Source organism: Cupressus sempervirens, chromosome 1, assembly GCF_028749045.1.
Source record: "Cupressus sempervirens isolate cs-2001-9-10 chromosome 1, ASM2874904v1, whole genome shotgun sequence".
NCBI classification, from domain to species: Eukaryota; Viridiplantae; Streptophyta; class Pinopsida; order Cupressales; family Cupressaceae; genus Cupressus; species Cupressus sempervirens.
The window spans coordinates 878,517,427-878,540,805 of NC_143118.1; positions in this window are offsets into that span (position 1 = coordinate 878,517,427).

A 23,379-nucleotide genomic window follows, 5' to 3' on the forward strand; every position below is an offset into this window, starting at 1 on the left:
CTTTAAGTAATCAAAGAGTTGGAGCTATAAATCATTCACAAGCAAGGTGATAGAGGGAGAAACTAAAAAATATTCATATCTACATATGAAGATGACATGTCTTTGGCATTATTGTCAAAGAGGGAGAAATTGTTGTTAAGAAAAGTGTACTGAGTTCAGGAAATCACAGAGGGAGAAATTCAAATATAGAAAATAGAAAACTATGAAATATCTACTTAGAGGGAGAAAGTGTACTAGTATACCTGTTGATTACATCTACCTAGAAAGAGGGAGATAATGTTAAGAGAGATATAAGAAATGATCAAAAAGAAGTTGTAAGGATGAGTTGATTGATTTTTTGTTGATTAGAACAAAATTTTGTAACCTATTCAGAATATGGAAGTTGTTGATAGAGGGAGAGATATTTCAATACAAAGAATTATTTTTGTTTTGGTATTTTGTTGGTCTTATTGATTAAGTCTAGTTAGTTTGGTTTGCCATCAATGTCAAAGAGGGAGATTTTTGAAAACAAATTGATATAAGTATGATAAATGTGTTTCAATTATTGTTTTGTCCCTTATGTCAAACCTGCTACTTGCTGGTAAGACAATTGCTTATACGATTTAAGTAATATCATTTGTTTGATTGATGAAGAGGATTTGATCAAATGAGGTAGCAATAAAACCTAGAGGAATGGTTGAGTTATGATATGAAAAGGAGTACAATAATTAGTTAAGACAATGATATTATAGTGCATTGATAATCTACTAAGGTTGCAAAGGTTGGTTACATTGAGTAAGTTCAGAAGAACAAGTTAAATGAAGTTTGTTTGCCAAGCTTGAGTGAGTGGACAGTAGGTGCTGAGCAAAGTTAGTGCAAGCCAAGAAGAAAATCAGTTGGAGCCAAGCAAAGTTAATTTTAGTGTAAGCTGAGTGAAACAATGTAAGCCAAGAAAAGTTTAGTAGATGCCGAGTGCTAGTAAACTTTAGTTTGTGCCGAGTGTTTTGACAATGGATGTTGAGCATCAAAAGCTAGTTAATGCCGAGCGTTAGCATTGTAATGCCCTACCAAGGGATCCAAAAGAATTAACCTAAAGTTTTACTAAGTTTGCCAAACATTTTTTTAAAAGAAAGAATAACATACACATCAAACATAAAGTAGTGGAAGCAATAACATACAATCATACAAAAGTAAACATAATAGATTACATCCTTAAGGATCTGATGATGTTGAATCACATTTAGATTTAAATAATTATAAGTCTAATAAATACCATATCCACATGAAATAATAATTATATGTCCAAGTCCATTTAAATAATAGACATTTTTTTTTTAATGCCACTTGGCAATAAAATTCAGAATGCTCAATCATCCACTATACATGTCACAGGGTATGAAAGGCTAAAAGAATATATGTTTATAAAAAATAGATTACATCATCCCTTTTGGATCCATGAAACAAAGTACAATACAATAAGTGAAATCATCCATCATAAAGATATAACCATCCATCATAATACACGAGAATAGAATGAAAGGAAAAGCAGACAAAGAACTCTAGCCACGGCATCAACAAACGAATCTCAATGGTAAGAGTAAAAAGCACTACCACCCTACCACATGGTAGCCCAAAAAGGCCCACTCCCACTGTGCTAAGGAGATAGTCTCAAGTCCCAAATGGGATATCAATCCAAAAATTAAAATTAATATCTAAGTCCAGGAAACCCTATATGTAATCTAACTCAAAGGTTCCAAGATAAATCAACATCTAGACCTAGAGGCAACCATAGACATGTAGGAAATCTACTATGTAAGCAGACAAGTGTCATTGCACAAATCAATGCTAGAGTTACCTTGGCAGTCCAACTTGACCCTAGCCCCGTAGTGACTCTATGCAACACTAGTATCCTCTTGTACTAATAAGGCATACTAACGATACATGTTCCTAACCAAGTGTCCTCTCTACTCCCATCCTAGTCTTTACTAGCACTCAAGGCATGGGCAAGAACACACAAAGACTCTTAATAGGTTCATTTTAATCTCATTTAGTGTAGTGTTTTCACTTATTAAACAACTTACAATGGGTTACCTTGGCAACCACTTAGGGCCCCGACCTCCATTGCAATCCACTTCCCGACATTGCATATAGATAACCTACTCTAAGCTCATAAAATCACAAATCAAAGAATCATAATATTTCACCTTAGTCCTATACAAGTGACTAGAAAGCATCAGAAGATAATTCACAATAACCAATAAATTCTCTACAAGCAACTGGAAAGTATCCCAAAATACTAATCAAAGACTCAAAATGTTTAAGTCAAGTATGTCATAACATTCATCTCTCTATCCCATAATAACACTAAAAGCAATAACCAACAATATAATCAAATTCATCATAAAACATAACAACACATTACCATGGTTGAGTTAAAAATATTAAGATCAAATCAACATAACATCACAAACAAAAAATTCCTAAGCCTCTAGTACACGTCCTAAAACTGGTCAACACCCTAGTCAACCCAAACCCAAAACATAGACAACATACAGATAACATAGTAGTTTCCTAGTTTGGTTTGATTTGAAAACACATAGTTGAGTTAAACAGTAAGGTTTCAATTTTTGTTTCAATATATGTTTCAAGTAGATAAGATTCACAGTTCACCCTTACAATTAACCCATTCCTATATTTAAATAATTGCACAATTACCCCAATTCGATTACAAGTCAATTATTCCAAATAATTTAAGGGGTAATTATTTATTTAAATTATTAAGATAATAATAATATATTTTAAAATAAAATAATTAAAACTTTATTAAAACCAATACTAATAATAATAATAAAATAAATTTATCACTCTATTAAATAACTTCTATTATCAATTAAAATTAATTAAGTTATATAATAATTACCCTAAAACTATATAATCATTTATTAATTATTTATTAAATTTATAAATATTAATAATTTTTTAAATAAAATAAAATTTATAAATATTAATAAAATTATTAATAATTAATAATTAATAATTTAAAAATTAATGTTATTAAGTATTAATAAAATAACTTTTAAAAAGATTTAATTTAAAATAATTGCATATCAATAATATGTTTAGATTTAAAAGGTCCACCGGCCTTTGACCTATGGTGATAGGTTTGACTATTGCAATAGGTAGTAGTATTACCTGTTGCTGCAGCCGATAGTTTGGCCTACTGCTTCTGTATAATGGCAAATGGGTACAGAGGGTGTGGGGATTTCCCACCTCCTCCCCAAAAAATTATATTATTATTATTTTAAAAATTTTTGTTTTATAAAAATGTTTATATAAATTTCAAAAAATAAAAACCTTTCACTAATTTAATTATATATATATATATATATATTATAACAATTCTAACAATTCAGTGATAGGGCAATTATAGCCAACTAGTCAAATTTTCAATTTAAAATATCCTTTTCAATTCAAAACCCTTCTTGGTTTAAATTCTAATCTGTAAAATTACTAAACGAGGATTCTATAATATTTCAATCTTTACGTATACAGAAGAAACCTACAAGCATTCTAGTAAATCCAAAATATAATATTGAAAGATTTGTCACAAGGAGATTTGAACAAACAATTGACAGTCATGAAGAAGATAGGAATAATAAAGAACGCAATTAACTGGGTGAATCAAAACACAAGAATCTACTTGGTTTTGATGCTAAAAATCAAAAATATCCAAAAGATTTGTGAGAGAAATTTCTTCTCTCAAAAACCTTCTCTCTGAAAATTCCTTCTCCAAAATTTGTGGTCCTTCGAAAATGAACCCTCAATTGGTGATAAGGAGTTCTCTCCTAAATTCGGGGCACTAATTGTGTGATCACCCGAGAGGACTCTTTGCTCACAATTCTTTAACTCTTTATTATCTTTCTTTTATGTTTTCATGCATGTTTAATGCAATATAAAATATTTTTATTTAAATTCACTTGACTTCTCTTTTTAATTAATATATTAAATTTTAATCTCATGCATACTTTATGCAATCTTAAAACTTTTGAATAAATTAACATCTTTTCCATTCTTTAATTTATTTTCTAAGAGTTAATTGATAAAATATTTATTAACTCGAGTAATAATAATATTTAGCATTTATTTAAAAATGATCTCCTAAATATATTATTATTAAATTAAATAAATATTATTACACTCTAAAAATTAGACTTGTAATTTTATCTTTAAATTTAATTAATTTTCTAATTAATTAACTATAATTAAATATTAAAAATATCATAGTAATTTTCATTAATTTAAATCATTAATTTAATCTTTTAATTAGACTTAATTAATAGAAAAATCACCAAAGACCTATAGGACAAAATATGAAAACCCATCATAGAAAAAGATATACAAGATCAAACTAAAGGGTTATAATCACAAATTTACATCATACGACACTTTCAGAAGGTAATCAACTCAAATACTTGTCCTAATTTTCTAGGACAAATGGGTTTAAAGGTTAGGATTTGGACTTAAGAATTTATCTCCCCTCTCTTACCATTGAGATAATGTGATAGGGTACACTCATCCTAACAATTCAAGGAAGTTGATACCTGGTACTTGCAATCTGCATAAAATCCACACATGTACAAACACATATATACTAAGCTAAACAAGCAATGGTAGGAAGTGGTGCATCATGTAGATCCCGACTAGCAGGTGACTATGACTCCCTTCCTTAATCACATTAGAAATGCCATACATAAAGAAAACATACATGCACACCATACACATGCAGTGTGGGGTAAGTATCCATAAGAAAACACATATGATAATCCATCTAACTAATCATCATCAGTAATTGAAATCACTGTAATAATCATCATGCATACATGAAGTATAGAGTACCAAGTAGTCTCATCATAAAATCAACTGAATATGAAACAATATTTGATAATCTCAAAAATAATGCTACTAATCATCAAGCATAAAACTAGCCTAAAAGAGTTCAGCAATGATAACAAAATGTAAACTAGGGGCCAACTACAAGCATTATGAGAAAGATCAAGAATTCGATAAATCTGAGCTAATAAATTTGATTTCTTGGATTATGTCAACCGTGTGGAAGATAAGGTTGATGAGCTAGAAACACACAATTAATGGTGAATTTTTTAAGGGTAAATTCAAAGAGAATTGAAGGAGACATTTCTAGAAGGGAATGAAATGAAATGAGGAGTGGATTCATTGAATCGTGCCTAATCTAACATTACCCTAAAATGGATGATAGAGGATGAACAACAAAAAGATCTTAATTCTCTATTTATAGAGATGGCTAGTTAGAAGCAAGGGTTGTCATGTGTGAGAACTTAAGGAAGACAAGGAGTATAGGGTATTACTTCATTCAGTGACCTAAGAGAAGAGACTGCATTGGCAAGAAAAGTAAGAAGGCTTAAAGGGTATGGATGCTTGAAGGGTGAACAAGCTATCAAAGCTGAAGAGTGTGAAAGACAAATAGAATGGAGGACTGAAATAGAGATCTACAATATGCAAATGGAGTTATAAGTTGTTATCAGATCAAGCCTTATTGTTACTCTCTAATCATTGTATTAGTTTAGGGTAATCCTTTAGATTAAGGTTGACCTAACAGTCATTTGTAAATCCTTTAACCAGGTGACATTCCAAGTGAATGATCTATAGTCCTAACAAGGCTCACTCCTAACATGGTGATTGAAATCCTTTGATTGGGTCACATTTAACAGTGTGTATTGTAACCTTTAACAGGGTTGGCCTTTCATAGGGCATCACTTCAAAAGAGTCAGAATGAGTAGCATGTTACTAGTGGTTTTTCCCAAGTTGGGTTTCCACTTTAAATCATTGTGTCAAATGTGTTATTGAATCTATTATGTTTTTATGTTTACATAAATTGATTTGATAGTAACCTACAATTTTGAGTGATTGCACAATCTAATGGATGCATGCATGATGAAAATGTTTTATGGATATGAGTCCACTATGCTGTGAAAAGTTTTATTTGTACATCTAGACCTTGGATAACCATTTCACCCCCCCTCTCAATTATTCTAAAGAATTCCAACAATTAGTAGGTTTTGAGATTTTCAAGTTCATCAAAGATCCTTTCTAATGCTACCAATATTTTAAGTATTTTGTTAGATCTGAGATGAATTATTACTTCATCAAATAAGGTTTCCTTTTCATCCTAATTTTAGACAAAATTATTCCAATCAATACTTTGATCTTCGTAACGTCCTTCACATATTTAAAAATCAAGCAAATCCTTGTCATTATCAAAAACTTTCCAGTTGTGCACACTATCAGGTATAGATGGCTTATTTTTCATTTCAATTTGAATAATCTATTTATATGGTATATCAATTTGTTTGATAGCTAAATTAGTCATCACATCAGCTAAGAAATTTTCACTTCTATCAATCCATTTTATTGAAAATGCATCAGAACTTGCAATAAAGTTCCATACATAATTTATGTATTGCTTCAATCTTGAATTCATAGTGGCGAACTAGCTTCTAATTTGAGATACTATTAGTTTAGAATCTCCCAAGATTGATAGGATTTTAATCTTATGCACTTTAGCCATGTGTAATCCCAATATTAATTCTTCATATTCAACAATGTTATTAGTGCATTCAAAATTTAGTAAAAAGGAATATCTAAATATCTTTCTAGAAGGAGATATAAGAACTACTTTTGCACCATTACCTTCCCATTGTAGGCTCCATCAAAATTCATCTACTATATTCCATGGCTTTCCTCCTATGGATATATTTCCTTGGGTTCATAAATATATTGGATTGGTTTACTCAAGTTTACCTTGAAGTTCACCATATTTTTTTAACAAAAGTTATCTTCATAATCATAACTAAAGCTCTCTATTAGATATGTGAATCTTGGTTCCCTATCAATCCGAACACATCTTCCATTTATAGGGATCGTTTCATAACATAAATCCACCTCAATATGTCTTCCCACCAAGTTGTAACATTTTCTTGAAAGTAACATACCATAATAGGTTGGTACCTCTACTATAGTGACATCCATTTTGTATGATATATCAAGACATGAGGGAAACTTTAATTCAATGCCTTTCATGATTGTCACTACTAGTACAAACCAATTGTCTAGTTCATAACATTTCTCATAAGGAGTATCCACATTTAGACCCAATCCTTTCATGACATCAATAGGCATAATATTTACTACAACGCCTGAGTCTATCATTAAATCTCTCAACAATTTATTGTTGATTAACAAAGTTAGATAAAAGGGCTCTACATATGGTGAATTCTCATATACATTGCCCCCCTAATAAATAATTGGTGTATCATTAACCTTTTGCTCTTATATTATCTTCTTTGTTTGCTTTAGATAAAAGATCTAGGACTTCCTTGACATAATTTGAAATTTTAACAATTTCAAAGGATGGGTTTGGAATATTTATTTGGGACAAAGCATTTGAAATAAATATATTAGCATTTATTATCTATTTACTCACTATTTCATTCGGTTGATTCGCCTTCACTTGTTATTGATTTGGTATCACCTTTTCATTATGTTTTCTATGTAAATCAACTTGAGGCCTATTATTATTTGTCCTTGGCAACTTTCCATTCTCAGGATTTATGGTCTTGTTTCTTAATCTATAATTTATTCTAGCTTGTTCAACTATTGCAATTGTGCAGGCTCTCATTTCCTCTTCAGTTGATTGTTTTATCCTTGGGCTTTTTCTTCATTAGATAAAATTTTTTGTGAACATTTTTTCTTTTCCCTCATCATGTTAATGTTAGGGATATATTCATCTTCTAAGGAATCATCATCTCCCCAAAGTGGTTTTGATGATAAGGTGTTGATAGTCAGTTTCTCTTCCCTTTCCTCTTCTTCCAAAATACTATGAAAAATCAAGCACTGATTAGGATCATGTGGAAAATTAATTGTTTTACACCAATACCCATTTACAATGCAGTTTTTTATCTCTTTTCAAGGGATCTAGAGTTTCATTGTTCCTTATAGAATTGTTATCTTTCTAATTGGTATTGTATGAGATATCTTGTGATCTATACTTGTAGGGCCTATCATTTCTTTTAGATTTGAAGGACTCATTTTTTTTATTTATAAAAATCCTTGATCATATTAAATAACTTATCAATCTTATAATCATCTTTTTTTTTGGAGCTTTGGGGTCGAATAACTTAGAATCTTTTCTTTTCCCAATCTTATAACTTTTTTTTTCTATCATTTTCAATAGTCGTTGCAACTTTGAAGGTTTCTTGCATTGTGTTGGGCCAATGAGATCTTATCTCATAGTGAGTTTTTCTAAGAAAAGAACTCAAGTAAAAGTTTATCAAGAAATAATCTACTAGTTAGATATCTCTTGGTATCGTATTTAAAATATTGTTAAACCTTTTATTGAATTCTGCTACTGATTCATTGGGGTACTTTTTTATGCTATTCAATTCATGGGAGGCAAAATATATATCACTATGATCTCCAAACTTCTCAATTAATAACTCCAAAAATTTAGGCCAACTTTAAATGGAATTTTTAGGTAGTCCTCTGTACCATTCAGTTGCATCATCAGTAAGGGATTGCACAAATAACTTCATAAATACATCTTCATGATTTTCTTCTAAGTCTTCAATTGTATTTTTTAAATTAGTGACATGTTCTTCAACAAACTAGGTTTATTCTCTAGAAATTTTTGGAATTATAGTTCTTAATTCATTTGTTATAGGATTTGGATATCCCATAATTCTTGTGAAGTCAAGTTGTTTGTATCTTTCAATTACCATAAGGGCTCTGGCCCTATGTCCCAGATTTAACTACTTTTGATTTTACCCTCTCTAATTTTTTTTTGCATTTTAATAATTATTCTAAAGATTTTTTATATTCTTGTTATTTGTATTTATTCCATTATAATTTCCATTTTGGTGACATCCATTAATTTCCTCTCTCCTATTTCTTTGATGTAGAGGATTCTTATGTGAGTTATTGTAAATAAAATCTATATTATGAGGTGGATTGAATTTAGTATCATTTTTGGTTTCCTAATTTCTATCATCATTAGTCTTCTTAGGAGTGACAATTTGATCTCACTTTATGCCAATTCTTTCAAGCATCTCGCTAGGAACTCCCCTTAAAACCTTGGGCACAATAGTACATAGTATTTGAAAAGTTACATCCAACTGGTGAGCATCTTCCTCATTCTCTTCATCATCAATCTGATACATTTATGGTTGATTCTCATTATCAAGTGTTCTTATGTTATAAAAAGGGTTTCTCTCCCTTTCTAAAGTCTTATCTCCAAAATGCTCACCTTCTTTAGTAAAGGGCCCATTTTCCCTATCAACAAATTTCTCATATCTAGTATACAACATGTATGATGATTGGTTCTTCTTACTCCTAGTCCTTTTGTTTGGGGTCCACTCTAGAAATCATTTTCCTTCATGAACCAATCTCCTACTCCACATACACTTTATAGAATAATGCCTATAACTTTCTTTTCTTTCAAAATAACAACACTGATCATTTATAAATTTTTATATAGAGTCACCACCTCTTGTTTTGAGGGTATTTTTGTGTATATTCTTGGTTTCTTCTAGTAGAGTGCACTTCAAAAACTTTCACTAATCTTTAAATTTGAAAATTTTGGGTCACTTCTCCCAAGTAGAGTGTGGAACCAACCATTCTGGTATGTGGAACTGTGAGTCTTTAGTATCTCTACAATGAATGTTGTGAGAAAATTCCTAGCAAAGTCACCAATATTTTGGCTCCTCAAATTGTTGGTTGGAAACCCTATGATCCTTGCTTGCTCAATGCTGGGTAATCCAACACAATTTGCCCAATGACTAGGATTGATACTTAGAGATCAAACCCTCTTCACTTTAGGATCTGCTAACCTAGGTGGGTGCACCTAATAGAAACCTTTTGATATAGCTTATGTATTTTTTACTACTTGATGCTCTTGGGATAGAAAGTTATTCCCAAGGAAAAATCAGTGGTGTAAGGTTGAATAATTGAATGAATATTTGAAATGTGTTTAAATAAATATAGGTATAAGTTTTGCAAAGCACTTGAGTGCAATAAAGATCTCCACCAACTTCAATTGATAATATGCTTTATTGAAATCAAATTAGACCAGTTCCTTACTCTGGTTGGGAAAAATAGAGTTAATTCAATATTTACTTTAATATTATCAAAACTCTTCATAGACAGTGTATGCCTACCATCAATAACCAGACAAACAACTTGAATACAAATATGAATTTAATTATTTTAAACTTTAATCTTAGAAGACCAATTGAATAAAAAATAAAAATATTGTAAATTTTAATTATGAAAGGAATGTATTGAATTTCAATATATCAATGGAAATGCAAATCCAAGAGGATAATCTATATAAAAATCAAAGATAATTCTATAAAATTATTGAGGGAAACAAAGTATTTTTATTAGCTTCAAAAATAGTACAATAGAGTGGTGGCTAGTTGCAATATCCACTTAAAACTTGCACAAATTGTTCAATTATGTGTTATTCCCTAGTTTGTATATATCTTTTCATATAATATTTTATCGGTATATGATGTGTGATATCTTTTTTTAGGGTCTTGGTACTTCTTGTTATAATAAATGGAGAGGTGTGACAAAGCTTTAGACCCTTTTGACAAAGCTTTAGACCCTTTCAAAATTGTTTCACTAAACTACTTACAACTATTCATAATATTTGCAATTTAAAGAAAAATAAAATCTTCACAATCATTAGGGGAGAAGGCCATGAAACATATCAAGCATATTGTTGGTGTATGCATGGTCACTTGGCTATTCTTATCATTCTACCAACATTTGTCCAATTGCAACCCTATCCTCTTCTAGTCAAGTTCATGACAATCACTTGCATAATCAACATAATTCTTGTTGAGGTCCCACACATCTTGGTACATACTTTTAATAATGTCAAACTCATCTTATTCTTTAGGAGAAAGATCAGGTTGCATCACTAGATTGGGCTCCTGGCCTGCTGGGTGTTCTTGTATTGACAACCTCATTTTACTCATGTAATTTAAAATCTTGCAGTTTGAAGAATTTACCAAAATATGCACACTGAAACTTTTTTTGTACATTTATCTTGCGATGAGGCCTTTATAAAATAGTGGCATTTAATAACCCATTAACTAAAAAATTCCATCGATGACATTCCATGTAATGCTTAGCCCTACTTGACTTTTTTTGTGTATTGTTAGATTCTTTTAGACTAGTTTTCTAATTATGTTTTATAATTATTAGCACTTGGTTACCAGATTTGATTAAATGTTATTTTATACTCAGTTGATATATGTGATGAGTTAATTAGTTATTTCATTTATTTCATGATTATTTTGATAATGATAGATGTATGTTGATTCATTGATTTCAATTATTCCATGATGATTAGTAGATGGATTATTTATATGCAATTCTATGGTTACTTACCCCATACTTGCATGTGTGTGGTGTACCTGTCTATTTTACTTAATGTATCATGTTTCTGATGTGTTTGAGGAAGGGATTCGTAGTCACCTACTAGTTAGGACCTACACGATGTACCACTTCTTTCCATTACTTGTTTAGATTAGAATATATGTGTTTGTACATGCATAGATTTTATGTAGATTGCAGGTACCAGGTATTGACTTCCCTGAATTGCCAGGATGAACGTACCCTATTGTAGTATCTCAATGGTATAAGTGGGGAGATAACTCTTGAGTCCAAATCCTAACCTAAGCCAATTGTCCTAGAAAATAGGACAAGTATCTAAGTTAGTTTGACATTTTCAAATTTGTCAATTGATATGAATTCATGATTTTAACCTTGGAGTTTGATTTAGTATTTTTTTCTGTATGATGGGTTTTGTATTTCATCTTGTGATTCTGTAGTATTTTTTGTTATAATTAAATCAAGTTAAAAGAGTATTTAATAATTTAATTTAATGAAAATTTTATAAACAAAATTTGATTTTAATTAATTAAGAAATTAGTTAAATAAAAGGAATTAAATTTGAAGATTTTATTAAAGTTTTAATTTTGGCATTTAATATTTTTTTAATTTAATAATAATTTATTTAAGAGTTTTATTTTAATAATAAACTCTTAGTAAAAATATTAGTTAAATTAATAAATATTAGATTAAAACGTCTCGTAATTAACTAGAGAGAGTAAGCAATAATTTAATAAAGATATTTTAAATTGTAAAAACTATGCATGAAAATGTAAAAGATAAAAAAAATTAAAAGAAATTGATTAGCGAGTTCTCTCACATGATGGCACAATCAGAGCCCCAAATTTACGAGAGAACTCTTTATCAGAGATTTGGAGCTCATTTTGCAAGAACCAAGTTTTGGAGGAGCAATTTTTCGAGAAGAAGGATTTTAGAAAAAAGGGGATTTTTTGCATGCTCTGTGCAATTCTCATTTTAGCATCAGATCCAGGTAGTGTTGAGATCTGATTGAAGAGATCATTATTGAGAAAGATTATTGAAAGAAGGAGATTGTTGAAGAAGACTATGTGTTTCAATCATTGTTTTGTCACTGATGTCAAACCTATTATTTGCTGGTAAGACAAATGCTTATAAGATTCAAGTACTATCACTTATTTGATTGATGAAGAGGATTTGATCAAAAGATGTAACAATAGCACCTAGAGGAAAGGTTGAGTTATGATTAAGCAATGAAGTACAAGGATCAATTAAGATATTGATGGCATGATATATTGATAATCTACTTAAAGTTACAAATGCTGGTTACACTTAGAAAGTTTAGAATAACAAGTTACCCAAATTTTTTCTTCCAAGCTTGACGAGTGGATAGTAGGTGCCGAGCAAAGTTAGTGCAAGCTGAGTAGAAAATTAGTTGGAGCCAAGTAAAAGTTCATTGTAGTGTATGTCGAGCAAAATAGTTGATGTCAAGTAAATTTTAGTTGATGTTGAGCACCAATATACTTTAGTAGGTGCCAAGTAATTTCATAGTGGATGCTGAGCAACGCAGTATGTGTCAAGCATCAAAAGGTTGATAATGTCGAGTTGCTACATTATTTAAAAGATCAAAGATTCGATGAATCTGAGCTAACAAGTTTGTTTTCTTGGATTTTGTGAACCAGGTGGAAGATAAGGTGATGAGCTAGTGGCAAAAAATTTGAGGTAAATCATTTTAAAGAAAATTCAAAGTGGATTCTAAGAGAAGTTTCTAGAAGAGATATGAGATATGAGGTAGATACATAATATCCTACCTAATCCATTCGAACCCTAAATTTGGATGATGGAAAATGAGTGGAAAAATATTTTAATTTCCTATTTATAGGAATGTCTGGTCATGAAGCAAAGTTGTTATGTTCGAGAACCTAAGGGAGACAAGGAGTCAAGGGTTTTGCTTCATCAACTGACCTAAGAGAAGAGTCTGCAATGGCATGTTAAGCAAGAAGGCTTAAGGAGATGAATGCTTGAAGGGGGAACAAGCTATTAGAGCTGCAAAGTATGAAGGCTAAGAAGAATTGAGGACTAAATAGAGATTTGTAGTCTGCAAGAGAAGTTGTAAGTTGTATTAGATCAAATCTCTATTGTTACTCTCTAACAATTGTATTAGTCTAGGGTAAATCCTTTGGATTAAGGTTGACCTAACAGTCATTTGTAAATCCTTTAACTGGGTGGCATTCTAAGTGAATGACCTAAAGTCCTCTAATAAGGCTCACTTCTAACAGGGTGATTAAAATCCTTTAACCCAGTCACATTTAAGAGTGTGTATTGTAACTTTTAACAGGGTTGGCCTTTCATAGGGCATCAATTCAAAAGAGTGCAAAAGAGTAGCATGTTACTGGTGGTTTTTCCCAAATTGGGTTTCCACATAAATCATTGTGTCAAGTGTGTTGATGAATCTGTTATGTTTCATGCTTTACACTTCTGCAAGTTGATTGGACAGTAACCTACAAGTTTTTAGTGATTGCATAATCTTATGGATGCATGCATGAGTATAAATGTTTTATGGGCTCACTAAGCTGTGAAAAGTTTTATTTATACATATAGACCTTGAATAACAGATTCACCCTCCCTCTTAGTTATTCTAAAGTATTCTGACAATTGATATTAGAGCCATCTACTTGAAAGGACTAGTTTGAAAGTACTAGAAGCACAAAGATCGAGATGTCTAAAAGAGAAGTACCCAAGCTCAATAGAGATAACTTTCCTGCATGAAAAAGTTTGATGAAGCTACACCTTGGAGGACTTGGAGATCATGCACAATCTACCATTTCTATGGAACATGTTGATCCTGTTAGTGTTGCAACTACTAAAGATATGAGGAAGAAGAAAGAACACAACTAGACAATGCTGGAGATTGCCTCTGCCCTAAGCTATGCTAAATTTGATGATATCAAAGGTCTCAACAATGCAAAGAAAATGTAGGATGCCTTAGCTACCATCTATGGAGGAGACACCAATGTTGTTAGAGCCAAAGTTGAAAGCCTCAGAGGTAAGTGTGATGAAATGAGAATGAAAGAAGGTGAGAATATTGCTCAATTTGTTGAAAGGATAAAAGAAGTAGTTAATGCAATAAGAGGAGCAAATATAAAACTAGATAATGAAACTATTTTACACAAGGTTTTCAGAACACTACTACCTATATATGCTATTATAGTTTCTACAATTCAAGAACTAAGATGTATTCCAGGGAATAAGCTATTGCTTGAAGGTTTGGTAGGTAGACTCACTGCTTTTGAGCTATCTAACTTTGATAATTACAAACCTAAAAATATTGAATCTTCTTTCAAAGCTAAGGTGTCATTAAAGGAACTTGATGAGAAGAAGAAGAAAAAGAAGAAGAAGTATGTGTCTAGTGACAATGATATAGATGAGGAGGATGTTGAATAGCTTGAAGTACTACTGGTAAGAAGATTCCATAAAGGTAAAGGCAAGTTCAAAGGTAAGTTACCCATCATTTGTTTCAATTGCAATGAGGTTGGTCATATTGCTACTAAATTCCTAGAGAAGAAGAACTACATAGGTGGTTATAAATACAAGAGTATAAGAGATGAAGAGAACAAAGATTATGAAGACAAAGGCAAGAAGTCTTGCTACATTGTTGAAGAGAATGATTCTGATGAACATGACGATGAGGTGTTATATGTTGCAATGAAGGAGGAATCTAATAAAGATGATGCAACTCCACTAGTGACTTGTATGAACAAGAATGATAGATGGATCATTGACAATGGATGTTCACATCACATGACTAGAGACAAAAGTAAGTTCATTACCCTGAATTGTTATGATGGAAATAGTGTAAGATTTGGTAATGATGCACAATATTTGATAAAAGGAAAAGGTTCTATCAAACTCACAGATAAGATTTCATGTGACAATGCTTAATATGTTGAAGGAATAAACTATAATTTGTTGAGTGTGTCACAACTGAACAATTTGGCATGTAAGGTTGAATTTGAAAACAATATTGCTAAGATATATGACACAAATGGGAAACTGATTGGAAAAAGTGATCAAACTAGAAGTAATCTATTCTATCTTGATATAGATGATGCTACTTGTCTTGTTGTAAAATTTGATTATGTATGACTATGGCACAAGAGTTTATGTCATGTTAATTTTGATAACTTGGTTAGTATTAGTAACATGAAGAAAGTTAGAGGTTTGTCTAAGTTGAAGAAGCCTAATAATGTAATGTACAAACAATGTCAGTTAGGCAAAATGACAAAGTCAAGTTTTAAGAGTAAAACTTATACCTCTAAAGGAATACTAGAGATTGATCATACTAACTTGTGTGGACCAAATGATGTGCAAAGTTACAAGGGAGATAAGTACATAATGCTATTTGTTGATGATTATTCTAGGATGATGACAGTTATATTTTTGAAATAGAAATCAGATGCTTTTCAAATGTTTAAGTGGTACTTAGCAAGAGTTGAAAAGGAAATGGGTAAAAGTCTAAAATGTTTGAGATTTGACAAAGGAGGAGAATTCGCATCAAATGAATTTGAGATGTTTTGTAATGATAGAGGAATCAAAAGATAGACATTTGCCTCTATAACCCCTCCACAATATGGAATAGCTGAAAGAAGGAATAGATCTATAATGGACTATGCTAAAAAACTCATGATAGAGAAGAATGTTGCTTTGAAATACTGGAGAGAAGCTATAAGTACAACTATCTATACTTCGAACCGTGTGCAAATCAAGAAAGGTACTCATTCTATGTCTTTTGAACTATGGTATGGATACTCACCCAATGTAAAATACTTTAAGGTATTTGGAAGTAAGTGTTACATTTTGAAAGATATTAGGAATGACAAGCTTGATGCAAAAAGTGAAGAAGGTATATCCTAAGATACTCCACAAGAAGTAAAGCTTATAAGTGTTTGAATACTAACACTAAAAAAATTGTGGAAAGTGCAAATGTGAACTTTGATGAATATATAGAAGTGTATGAGGCTAAAACTATGAAAGAACCAAAAGAATACAAATCATTTGTATACTTTTATGAAGGAATGTCTACTAAAGAAGATGTTGTAAATCAAGTTACAAATCAACATCAAGTTACTGTAACTACCGAGTCACACCCTATGAATGCTGAGTTGCATTAAGGAACCAAGCTGCATTCAAATGCCAAGTTACATAATGAAGTGGATGCACATTCTGATTCTGAGATTAGTACACATGAAAGAGATGCTGAGATACTTGACAGAGACATGCACAATGATTCTGGAGTTGAGAGACAAAATGAAGAAACAAGAGTTGAACCAAGATTGTCTAGATATGTCAAAAGACATCATCCCGTTGCTCAAATCATTGGAGATAAAGATGCTAGACCAATGGAAAGAAATATATTGAGAAGTGAAACATGTTTGCTGAGCATGAAGGAACCCATAAAAAAAAAAATGCATTAGAAGATGTTGACTAGTACAAAGCCATGGAAGAAGAGATTGAACAAATAGAGAAGAACAAAACATGGAGTGTAGTTCCTAGACCAGAAGACAAAAATGTGATGGGTACCAAGTGGGTATTCAGAAACAAGCTAGATGAAAATGGTGAAGTCACAAGAAACAAAGCAAGATTAGTTTGCAAGGGATATGCACAAGAAGAAGGAATTGACTATGGAGAGACATTTTCCCCTATTGCTAGATTGGAAGGAGTAAGATGTTGATATATGATTGAAAAGATCACTTGAGTAAGACTCTATGTTTTCAATCATTGTTTTGTCACTGATGTCAGACCTACTATATATTGGTAAGACAATTTCTTATATGTTTCAAGCACCATCACTTAGTTGATTGATGAAGATGATTTGATCAACAAGATGTAACAAAAGTACCTAGAGGAAAGGTTGAGTTATGATTATGTATTAAAGTGCAAGAATCAGTTAAGATAGTGATAACATAATGTATTGATGATCTACTTGAGGTTACAAAATGATTGGATACACTTAGAAATTTTAGAAGAAAAATATTGGACAAAGTTCATTTGCTAAGCTTGACCAAGTTGATAGAAGGTGTCAAGAAAAGTTAGTGCAAGCTGAGAAAAAAGTCAATTAGAGCTTAGTGAAAGCAATTTCTAGTAGATGTCGAGCAAACTAATAGGTGTTGAGCAAGTTAGTAGATGTAGAGTGAATTTTTAGTTGATGTTGAGCACTAGTAAAATCTAGTTAATGCCAACTGATTTTATAATGGATGTCAAGTAACATAGTATGTGTCGAGCATTAGTAAATTGATAATGCTGAGCTACTGCATTATGAAAAAGATCAAAGATTCACCAAATAAAAGATGAAAAGTTTTTTTTCTTGGAACTTGTAAATTAGGAGAAGGATAAGATTGATGAGCTGGAGGCACAAAATCTTATGTAAATTGTTTTGGAGGCGAATTCAAATGGATTTTAGAAGTTTTTAAAGAAGACAAGATATGGGGTAGATACATTGTATCCTACTTAATCCATCAAAAACCCTAATTTTTGAGATGGATAGTGAGCAAGAAAAAGAGTTCTAATTTCCTATATGTAGGGATATCTAGTCATCAAGCAAAGTTAGTCGGAGGTTAGAGAGTTTTTGGATGCAAAAATTTGACAAGGTGAAGGAAGAGGGTTTGCTTCATCAAGTGACCCAAGAGAAGAAGTCTGCAATGGTGAGCTAAGAAGGAAGGCTAGAGGAAGTTGAATATTGGGTGAACAAGCTGTCAAAACTGCAAAGGTTGGAAGCCAAGTAGAGATGAGGACTGAATAGTGATCTGTAATTTGCAAGCAAGGTTGTAAGTTGTATCAAATCAAAGCTCTACTGTTACTTTCTATCATATTAGGGTAAATCTTTTGGAGAAAGGTTGACTTAATAGTCATTGGAAAATGCTTTAATAGGGTCACATTCTAAGTGAATGGCCTAAAGTCCTCTAACGAGGCTCACTTTTAACAGAGTGATTGAAATCCCTTAACCGGGTCACATTTAATAGTGTGTGTTGTAACCTTTAACGGGGTTGGCCTTTAATAGGGCATCACTTCAGATGAGTGAAAAAGGAGTAGCATGTTATTGGTGGTTTTTCCCAAATTGGGTTTCCATGTTAAATCATTGTGTCAAGTGGATGTGTTGTGTTTTATGTTTTATATTCCTATATATTGATCTAACAGTAACATACCAATTTTTGGTTAACACACAATGAATGCATGCATGGTTAAGAATGTTATATGGGTTCACTGAATTGTGAAAAGTTTTATTTTGGACATATGGACCTTGATTAACTAATTCCCCCCCCCCCCCATCTCAGTTAATCTAAAAGAATTCCAACAATTGGTATCAAAGCGCAGTTGCTTAAGAGGATTAGTTTTAAGGCACTAAAAGCATAAAGATCGGGATGTCAAAAAGAGATGTACCCAAGCTGAATAGAGATAACTTTTCTGCATGGAAAATTTTGATCAAGCTACACATTAGAGGACTTGGAGATTATGCACAAATTTGAATTATAGTAGAACATGTTGATCCAACAAGAGCCCTAACTGCTAAAGACTTGAAGAAAAATAAAGAACACAATCAGGTGATGTTGGAGATTGCCTCTGCCCTAAGCTATGCTGGGTTTGATGATATCAAGGAACTTAAAATTGCAAAGTAGATGTGGGATGCCCTAACCACTATCTATGGAGGAGGAAAAAATGTTCAAAGAGCCAAGTCAAAAAGCCTAAGAGGTAGGTTTGATGACATGACAATGGAAGAAGGTGAAAACATTGCTCAATGTGTTGCTAGAATAAAAGAAGTTGTTAGTGCAATAAAAGGTGTTGTTGGTAAAATAGATGATGATACTGTACTAAGTAAAGTCTTGAGAACACTGTTTCCTATGTATGCCATTACGGTGTCTACAATTCAAGAGTTAAGATGTATGCCAGGGAATGATCTAACCCTTGAAGGTTTGGTAGGAAGACTCACTACTTTTGAGTCATCTAATTTTTACAACTACAAACTAGAGAGTATTGAATTAGCTTTCAAAGAAAAATTGTTATTGAAGGATTCTAAGGAGGTAAAGCCAAAGAAGAAGAAGAAAAAGACAAAGTATGCATCTAGTGAGAGCAGTACAGATGAGGAAGACATTGAACAATTGGAAGCATTGTTGGTTAGAATATTTCACAAAGGAAAAGGTAAATTTAAAGGTAAGTTTCCTATCATTTGTTTTAATTGCAATGAAGTTGGTCATATTGCAGCAAGATGCACATAGAAGAAGAACTTTAGAGAAGGGAACAAGTACAAAAATAGAAGAGAAGATGATGGAAGAGGCTACAAAGACAAAGGCAAGAAGTCATGCTACATTGCTGATGAAAATAACTCTAATGAAAATGATGATGAAGTGGTATATGTTGCAATGAAGGATGAATTAGACGAGGATTAAGCTACTGCACTTATGACTTGTGTAAACAAGAATGACAAATGGATCATTGACAATGGATGCTCACATCACATGACTGGAGACAAAAGTAAGTTCATTACCTTAACCTATTATGATGGAAATAGTGTAAGGTTTGGTAATGATGCACCATGTTCAATAAAAGGAAAAGGGTCTATTAAGCTTACAGACAAGATCTCATTTGACAATGCTTACTATGTTGAAGGATTGAATTATACCCTGTTAAGTGTGTCACAATTGAATAATTTGGGATGCAAAGTTGAGTTTGAAAAAAAATCAGCCAAGATATATGATACAAATGGAAACTTGATTGGAAAAGGTGATCAAACTAGGAATAATCTATTCTATTTGGATATACAAAATGCTACTTGTCTTGTTGCAAAATTTGATGATGTATGGCTTTGGCACAAGAGATTATGTCATGTTAACTTTGATAATCTAATTAGTATAAGTAACATGAAGAAAGTTAGAGGTTTGACTAAGTTGAAGAAACTAGAGAACATATTGTGCAAACAATGTCAGCTAGGCAAGATGACAAAGTCAAGCTTTAAAAGTAAAGCTTATACCTCTAAGGAAATACTTGAAATTGTTCATACTAACTTGTGTGGACCTATTGAAGTGAAAAGATACAAAGGAGATAGGTATATTATGCTACTTGTTGATGATTGCTCTAGAATGATGACAGTCATATTTTTAAAACAAAAGTCAGATGCTTTTCAAATGTTTAAATGGTACTTGGCAAGAGTTGAGAAAGAAACAAGTAAGAGCTTGAAATGTTTGAGATCAGACAAAGGAGGTGAATTCACTTCACATGAATTTGAGATGTTCTACAATGATAGATGAATCAAGAGACATACATCAACACCTAGGACCCCTTCAAAAAATAAATTTTCTAAAAGAAGAAACAAATCTGTAATGGACTATGCCAGAACACTAATGATGGAGAAAAATGTTGCCTTGAAATACTGGAGAGAAGCTATAAGTACTACAGTATAGACTTTGAATCATGTGCAAGTAAAGAAAGGTACTCACTCAACACCTTTTGAACTATGGTATGGTCATCCACCTAATGCAAAATATTTTAAGGTATTTGGAAGTAAATGCTATATTGTCAAAGATGTTAGGAGTGGAAAGTTTGATGCAAAGAGCGAAGAAGGTAAATTTCTTGGTTACTCCACAAGAAGTAAAGCTTATAAGTGTTTAATTACTAATAGTAACAAAATTGTGGAAAGTGCAAATGTGAATTTTGATGAGCTTATAGAAGCACATGAGGCTGAAACTACAAAAGAACCAGAAGACTACAAGACATTTGCATAATATTATGAAAGAATGCCTACTAAATAAGATGTTACAAATCATGTAGCAAGTCAACAAGAAGTTTCAACAACTGCCGAGTCACATCTTGTGAATGCCGAGTTGCATTCAGATTTCGAGTTTCAAAATGAGGAAAATGCTGTAGTGCCTGCCCCTAGTCTACATTTTCGAGTTACATTTCTGATATCATTGCCAAACTCTTTTAGGCCAATTTATGTTTGATGATTAGTATTATTATTTTAGATATTATTAGATGTTGTTTACACTCAGTTTATTATATGATGAGATTACTTGGTACTCTATATTTCATGCATGTATGATGATTATTCAATGGTTTCAGTTATCGATGATGATTAGTTAGATGGTTTATTATTCCATGTGCTTCTTATGGATACTTACCCCATACTGCATGTGTATGGTGTGCGTTTTGTTTTATTTATGTATGGTGTTTCTGATGTGGTTAAGGAAGGGAGTCGTAGTCACTTGCTAGTCGGGATCTACACGATGCACCACTTCCTGCCATTGTCTGTTTAGCTTAGAATATTGTGTTTGTACATGCGTGAATTTTATGCAGGTTGCAGGTACCGAGTATCGACTTCCCTGAATTGTCAAGATAAGCGTACCCTATCGCACTGTCTCAATGGTAAGAGAGGGGAGATAAACTCTTAAGTCCAATTCCTAAACCCTTTAGCCAATTGTCCTAATTGATAATTAGGACAAGTATTTGAGTTAAGTACCCTCTGAATGCATCAAATGATGTAATTTCGGGATTATAACCTTTTTGTTTTGATTTAGTATATGCTTTTCTATGTAGGGTTTTCGTATGTTGTTATATGAGTCCTTGATGTGTTTTCTATTAATTAAGTCTAATTAAAAAGATTAATTAATGATTTAATTTAATAGAGAATTATTATGATATCTTTAATATTTAATTAATTCAGAAATTAATTAAATAAAAGAACTAAATTTGGAGATTAAAGTTCAAAGATAAATTTAGAACAAGATAATATTTATTTAATTTAATAATAATATAATTGGAGTTCATTTTTAAATAAATGCTAAATATTATTGTTAATTAAATTAATTAAATATGTTATCAATTAAGTTCTAAAATTAATTTAAAAATTTGAAAGACATTAAATTAATGTGATCAAGTTTCCACAATCCATCATAGTTTTGTGCATCAGTTTCTGGATTAGATTGTGTGACAATTTTTACCATCAACGTTTCGAATCACACTACGTGATCCATCATCAGGATGAGAGAGCAAGAGATGTCAAACAAAATAAGTGGCAGATTTAGCTTAGACAACCCAATAAGCTTAGATGTCATATTATTATTCTGATCATACTTTATTGGTCCATATTGTGCTAGTGCTTGAGTTTCTTGATCATGGGTGATTTTTCCTTAAGGAAAATTCTTACATGGTATCAGAGCTATACCAAATTCTTACAATTAAAAATTACAAAAATCAACTAAATCCTGAATCTGGGAAAAATTCAACAAGGTAAGAATATCAATAATTTAGCATTGATAGGGCACCTTTGGATCAAGATATAAAAATACCAAAAGTGTCCTATAACCTTTTCAATTCTCTGATCCTACTCATTCTAGTGTAGACTACTAATTTCATTGAAAGTTGGATCATTCAATACATGGCGATTGGTAGAATCTAGTTCACACACAAAATGATGTGGCAAAGAAAAAGCCCAACAATCAAACTTGGAATTTCACTACAATATCAAAACCTAATTCAGGATTTAGTTGATTTTTGTAATTTTTAATTGTAAGAATTTGGTATAGCTCTGATACCATGTAAGATTTTTCCTTAGGAAAAATCACCCATGATCAAGAAACTCAAGCACTAGCACAATATGGACCAATAAAGTATGATCAGAATAATAATATGACATCTAAGCTTATTGGGTTGTCTAAGCTAAATCTGCCACTTATTTTGTTTGACATCTCTTGCTCTCTCATCCTGATGATGGATCACGTAGTGTGATTCGAAACGTTGATGGTAAAAATTGTCACACAATCTAATCCAGAAACTGATGCACAAGACATTAAATTATTAAGAATTCTAGATCGCATGATCTAAGCATGAGTTTAAATATGAAAAATAAATTAAAAGATTAAATAATAGAAATTAATAACGTTA